We start from the raw sequence: 7500 nt of genomic DNA on the forward strand, positions 1-7500 counted from the left end.
TAGTCAGCAGATATTGCTGATGAAAATCAGGCCCAGCTTACCTTCCTGAAGGTCTGGTGTATTCAACTAAATGCAGGTCATATAAAAGGAAGATGAAGATGGCTTGAACATATTCCTCATACAACGCCTGGGAGATGAATACGTGATAGTGTCAGTCGGGCTCCTTTGGGCACCAGAACAGATGGAAGACCCAGGCACACTCGGATGAGACCTACTGTATGTGAGCGGAGGCGGGATATGAGTGAAGAATTGTAGGTGAAGTGGGGGAGAGGCATGACAGAACTTCACAAAGGCCCTCTGTACTATACCACACCATATGGTTTTTTTTTTTTTTTTTTTTAGGGAATCTAACTTCAGAAGGTATTAGTCCTGTTACTAACAAGAGTATTTAGGATGAAGCTGGTAGCACCAGCGCCTTATTCGGTCTTGTTTTGAATCAAGTACCTCATTCACCACTTTAATCAAGAGAGATTAATTTAGAATTATTGGAACACTCTCCAGCCAGTGTAGCTCGTTCTGGAGCCGCTAAGATATTTTGTTGTTCAGGTCATCTTCGTAGTTACTATAACTATATATATATATATATATGTATATATATATATATATATATATATATATATATATATATATATATATATATATATATATATACACACTATATACATACATACACATAAATATACATATATATGCATACACACATACACACACAATATGTATATAATATATAAAGTTTGTGTACACAGTGAGAGAGAATGAGAATACCGCCTATATACCCGTTCACAGAGCAAAAAATGCAGAAAATCGCAGAATTCTAAAGGCATTGCAGCGACCGTGCAGCATGTCCTCGGGAAACAGCAGACGATACAGCCATTTTCACGGGCAAAACACCTCTTTTTTTTCCGCTTTTCATTTGGGTGAAAAGCTGCCCTGAGACCAAGAGGTTGGAGAATGAATAGATGAATGAAAAATTTAATGATTTTTGCCCTAACTAAAATAAGAATAATTCTTGCGCGGAATTTAAACGGAGCGTAAATTTCACGAATATTTCCGATTATCTTTATTTGTTATTGTTATGTAGATGTAGATTAAGAAATAAGCATGTTTGTGTTTTATTAGATAGTGGACTCACGTACACAAGATCCTATTCTTGTGAGAATTATTTATTCAAATCGTTTTACCCGACTGATATTCCGACAGATTCCACTCGGAAAAGTTTGTCAACTAAAAAGCTGTGAGGAAATTTTTTGACATTCGACATAATTATTTGCTATACGTCTGTGAGTGGGCGTTGCTCAAATCCAATATTTTTTACCTGAAATATATGTTAATGATATTGAAGGCGTCAATGTATGCTACCTGAGTTACAACTCACGAGTAAATTTCGAAGACAGGCCCTGGACACCAAGACTTACGGACGCCAAACGAACCTGATGACATCTAGGCTCCCCTGGAAAGATGTTTATATTTATGTATAAATGAATAAATAAATATATAAATAACTAAATAAAAAATAAATAAATAAATAACAGAGGTGTAGACCTATAATTCAGATGATCAAAGTAAGTCAAGGAGATTTTTCTGGAGTCTGAGCTACTTATAAATAGCATCCTTCCATAAAAATAAAACATTAGAACACTTTCATATGACGTCTTCGAGAACACTATTTCGTGATGAAAATGGTTACTACAAATGTACAGTTATTTGGTTTTGTTATTGCGAGATTTTGTTGAATATTTCAACATTCGGTATGATTGCGAACGTTACTAATGAGGAACTGGTAGAATCATGCATTAGAAATTGATTCCGGGTCGCTTTAAAAGAAACAGAGAAATTATAAATGCAAATTATTCTCTTGACATTCATATCAGTGGAAGCGATTAAAAAGAAAATCAAGAGAAAATATATAAGGAACTAAGAGTTGTGAAATATCCTCTGGTCTCAACCCTAAGTAAGCCAGAGTTGTTCGAGGGATAACAAAGACAGCTTGTAGATTTTTTTGGTCTTCTTTTTTTTACTCTTTTCAAATAAATTTCGTGCCTCATTTACTCCCACTTTGAAAAGCTGTCTATTTTGTCTCTCTTAAGCTGGAGCACAAGATGAAACACTTGGTGTTAAGAAGACATGAATTTCTTTCTCATTTATTTCTACATTAAAAATATTCTCTGTTTTGTTTCTCTTAAGGTGGAGCGTGAGATGTAACATTTGGTGTTAAAACGAGTTTATCATAAAATGTGAAAATGTCTGGAATAAAATAATTCCTACCCTGTATCATTAATTAGATTCAAGGACCTTTAAGAGAGGAAGTCCGGGTGACTAAAACTGCTTCTCAGAACTTTACTGGTTACAACAAATGTGATTAAATGGAATAATAACATAATAATCTCTCGCCTCGTGTTTCGATTATTATTACTCGTACAAGGTCAACATCCAATAGCAGAAAGCTTTATGAATATTTTTGTGCATTGGTATTTTGAGTAAAACTCCAAGTATTATTTTTTTGTGACAGCGATTCAGGCTCCACAAATAATATCACGGCAGATTCAAGAACAAATTGAACATATTCCACTTGATGTGGGAAAGAAAAACATACAGCCAAATAAAGAGCAACGTTTACAAACACACACAAAGTTATAATTTTTTCCAGGAAAAGTTCATTCGACAATGACTTCCTACTTCCTCCTTTCCCTGTTGTTGCTAAGGAAACGACGATAACTTAGGAAGTTGCCACATAACGGTGGATGAAATTCAGACGAGGGAGAGATCATTTTCGAGCACGTTTATTTTGCAGTTCAAATGTTTACATAAAGAAGTAACGGCGATAAGAGAGTTTATTTTAAACGCATTTCTTTATTCCATCTGGACTGCGATAATAATTAAGAAGATATGGGTATGCTCCTCGGCGTCTCGTACAATAGAGGAGCGTAAACCTCACGATGTTTGTCCGGGGCCATTACGCAATTCCACCGTGATGCTGCTCTCGTGTTTACGCACTGCGACTACGACGGATCCGGCCGTTCAAAATGATTGCCGTTCGCTCTGCTTGCCGGCACGACAATTCGTTAGCGGAGGATTGACAATGAAAGCCATCACAGATATATAACGATACTTCGGTATTCGCGCAGATATTGACAGCTGAACGTCTCTTAACAAGATGGACGGTCGATAAAGCACAAAGCTTATGGCGTGAGTGCATTCGGATTTTCCCTCTTAAATATTCGCTGCGGAATCAGCGAGGAATGAAAAAATAGTTAAAATACATTTGAAACGAAATCCTGGTACCAAAAACGGTTAGGCTGTTACTTTAATTTCATATAAAAAGACCATTATTCCAAACAATGGAAGTTTTGAATTTGGAATTTTGCACAATAATAAAGCACACATGACAGAAATCAAATAACTCACGCTACCTGTGAGCCCCGATTCTAAGCACAAACCCAGAATTCGAGAGGAATACGTGCAACAGAATCGATATCAACATATATCTCTCTTAATAGCTGACTGGCTAAGTCGACCGTCTACCACTGCATCCAAATCATAGGACCAGGTTCGTATCCTAGCCGGGTCAGATGCAATTATCAATTATAAAATTCCTTTGGTGTAAGTTACTTCCAAGGAATAGTGAATTTAATATTAAATTATATTTGTGGCATAATATTCGTGCATACAAAAAATCACATGTGTATCAGTGACAAACAACTTTATATATATATATATATATATATATATATATATATATATATATATATATATATATATATATATATATATATATATATAAATATATATACATATACATATATATATATATATATAAATTTATATATATACATATATAATATATATATATATGGTCACATGGAATGTGAAAAAAAACGGAGTGCAAGCTCTTTTGCCTTAACTCTTAGGCAATTTCAATCTCGCAAACTATACTGTGGATAAAAACCTAATATTAAAGGAGAATAAAGTCATGCCAATGCATGCAAAGGTAATTAAATCTGAGGAACAGAGGTAAAGTTATGAGGGTCTCAGGATTATCAGAAGAAAAGAACTCTTATAATTATATGCGGAAAATTTTAATTTAGAATAAAAAACCTGGAGCCAAAAGGCACAGAGATTTTCACTATAAGTATTTACACTTAAATGAGTAAAGTAAGAGACACAAAGAGGATCTTTAGCTAGAAAATAATCTACTGGCGGAGCCATTTTTAATAACTTACAAATTTATCTTTATTTCACTGGAGACACTGTCCATCACAGTACTCTTTGCACCTCTCATACCAGGAATTGGGACCATTTTGTATCAGGTGAGTGCAACAATGCTTAATGGAACAATGGAACAAGTTGCTGTTTCTCAGAAAAGAATCGATCAGGGTAAACTAAAACATGGGAAGTGGGCCAAAGGTTTTTGAAATTCTTTATCAAGCAGGCTATAGAGTTTTATTTAATTGTACATAATTTTCGTACGGAGACGATAAATTATAATTTTAATTACCATTTGACTAACAGGACTGGAAAATGATCGACAATGAAAATGCTTTCAAGACCAAAGTATATGATATAAACCTCTGACTTTTTATTCATTTGTGGGATATCAAATAATCTTATTCAAAGAAGAAACATAATAAGAAGAAACTGAAAATTTAATCATCCACAATGTCTCCTTTATTCGTAAAAAACTGTCCTTTTCAATAAAGGCTCAATTTACTTCGACAATATTTATTCATTGTTGATAAGCGTTCAGGACTGTCCTACCTTGTACCTCACTCCTGTTTAATATTGGAACACAAAAGATTCCCTAATTGCATAACTTAATCTTTCAACAGGACTGAAAAAATCTCACTTCGATACACGCGACCGGCTTCACGCTATTGTGGACGGTAAATTAAATGGCTTCCTATGCAAATTACTAACTCCTGACATCTATCTATCTCTCTCCTACACACATACACATGTCTGTGTATAAATATATATACAGACACACACACACATATATATATGTATTTAAAGATACGCGTATACATGTGTGTGTGTGTGTTTATAAGTGTTCTTATACTTCTTTTCAATTTAGGGGTGGATAACTCTATATGGGTTTCCTTTATTATTGTCAGCGTGCATTTTGAACTTGGAATGAGGGTACTAGCAGAATGGTTTTTTCCAGACTGGCTGCAACCAACAACAACAACCACAGTAAATTGTATACCAGATATATAATTCACTGCTTAAGGTCGACAGATGCACGACAGGTTATAATGGAACTGACCATATAGCTCTCTGACGGGTTTAATCTCTCTCTCTCTCTCTCTCTCTCTCTCTCTCTCTCTCTCTCTCTCTCTCTCTTTGGAGTTAGGGAATAATAAGAGTGTGCTTTAAACCATGGCCTTTAATATTCAAATTACAAAACTGACGATAAACCCCTTTTCATACAAATTAAAACAAATGTAACAAGGATATCTCGGGTTTCGATAAACAGACCCAATGAATAATTTAAATTTAATTGACTGTAGTGTAGATAAAACCTTCACAACACGTTCAATGGAATGTGAGGTGTTACTGAAGTGGTTCACATACGAGAAGCACAACCTTCCTGAAGAGATGACAAAAGTCCTACAGTAACCGTGGATGGAAGACTACGCCATATATACCCCGGTTCTCTAAAAGGTTCTCGACTCGGAGGGGAAACTTTTCAGTTTATAAACAGTGCCGCTCTCTCGGGAGCCTACGAATGCTTCAGCCCACTTCAACACATAGCCACAGACGAGAGAAGTTCTTTCCAGACCTTCATCAGAATTGACAAACGGCGCCTCTAAATTAATGAACAAGAGAAGTCCCACTCCTCCCGTAACAAGGGCTGTCACCGACACTCAACGAAACACGGAAAGATTCATTTCCTTAAAAGATATAACAGCAGCAACAGCAGCTAGGCCTGTTGGTATCTTGACGCTTTCCTTAGTGTTGGTGTGTGTTTGTAAATTCCTTCAGAACTCATACGCAAACAATGACATATATGCTACATACGCACTCGCATTTCAGAGTCCACGTGAGTATGGAGGTATGAGTTGTATACATGCATGTGTGTGGAGCTGTTTAGAACATACACGCATGCCCACGAACGCACTCGGCCACACATACACACACGTGAACAAATACACGCATACGCACAAACATACTTATATATATATGTATGTATATATACTGTATATATATACATGTATCTATAGTATGTATATATATTATATATACATATATATATATGTATATATATATGCGTGTGTGTATTAGTATTTATTAACCATTCACCATAAAAGTAGTGGCATGAAAGACAGAAAGATAGTATTCGTCCTCTAACAATTGAATGAAGAAAGGAATTCTATGTAAAAAGTGGCTAGGGCCCTAACTATTTTATATACATCCCAGGAAGGAGCTCTGCTACTGTATCGATTTTCCCACCGCAAACTGCGCCCTCATATCTCACTGTCACGTGCTTTTGCGTTTACTAGATAGTAAAACCTCTTCATTTCAAGGTATAAACCACATCGTAAACTTCGTCCTTTGTTCGTGCATCTATTCCCTCTTTTCTTAAAGTGTCTGACTTATACTGTACATCCTTCTCACCAAGTAATAAAAGTTAATGTTAAGCAATTAAAAAACTGTGGGTTTGGAAATAAGCAAAAATGTTCTCGCCCTAAAAAAATTTAGCTCATATAATCAAGGACAATGCGGACGTACGAGATGTATAAGTTGAGTTTAGGAAAAATTATTACTCACAACGCGTATGAACAACCACTGACTACAGCTGCTGCAGTGCAAGGCCAAAGCCAGCCTCAAGCTCATGTGAAACAGCAAATCCATTTGCATATACAGACACAAGCAGACACACACACACACACATATATATATATATATATATATATATATATATATATATATATATATATATATATATATATATATATATATATATATACAGTATATATATATATATATATATATATATATATATATATAATGTTTTTAATAACAAATTACCTATCAAACGAGAACCAGTGACCAGGCGAAAGAGAAATATTCACTACTGTATACTAGAAAACAATAAGAAATATAGCAATTCCACTATTGTACAAAAGAAAACCATATGAAATATGGCAATAACTAACTAATGCTGGAGCAGACAAAATCGGCCTCTTATTTTCTTGCACTTGCTTTGAATGTCAGTCAAACGAGAATCCCAGGTCAGCCTACTAACAAATGTCAAGCCAAGCAATCCAGCTTCCTGAATGGAGAAGTATGGAACCCCATGTTTTGACAAAGGATTTGGTTTTTGTTCCCTCTCACGGACAAAGCCCAGCATATGCGACCTTCTCTAAATGTCAGGAATGGTCAACTTGTGCATTTGTTGTTGAAAAAGGTCAGTCATGTTTACCATTATATGTTTCTGCTAAACTACAATATGTCACTACTATCTCGGCTAATACAAAGGATTCTTTCCAGCTTGAAAGC

General features: G+C 35.3%; 1 protein-coding gene across 1 annotated transcript in view; it reads right to left on the reverse strand.

The window, feature by feature from the left end:
- The window catches only part of Octalpha2R (alpha2-adrenergic-like octopamine receptor), a 352721-nt gene that overhangs the window by 233977 nt on the left and 111244 nt on the right, over window positions 1-7500 (reverse strand). The window lies entirely within an intron of this gene.

Source organism: Macrobrachium rosenbergii, chromosome 27 (assembly GCF_040412425.1).
Source record: "Macrobrachium rosenbergii isolate ZJJX-2024 chromosome 27, ASM4041242v1, whole genome shotgun sequence".
NCBI classification, from domain to species: domain Eukaryota; kingdom Metazoa; phylum Arthropoda; class Malacostraca; order Decapoda; family Palaemonidae; genus Macrobrachium; species Macrobrachium rosenbergii.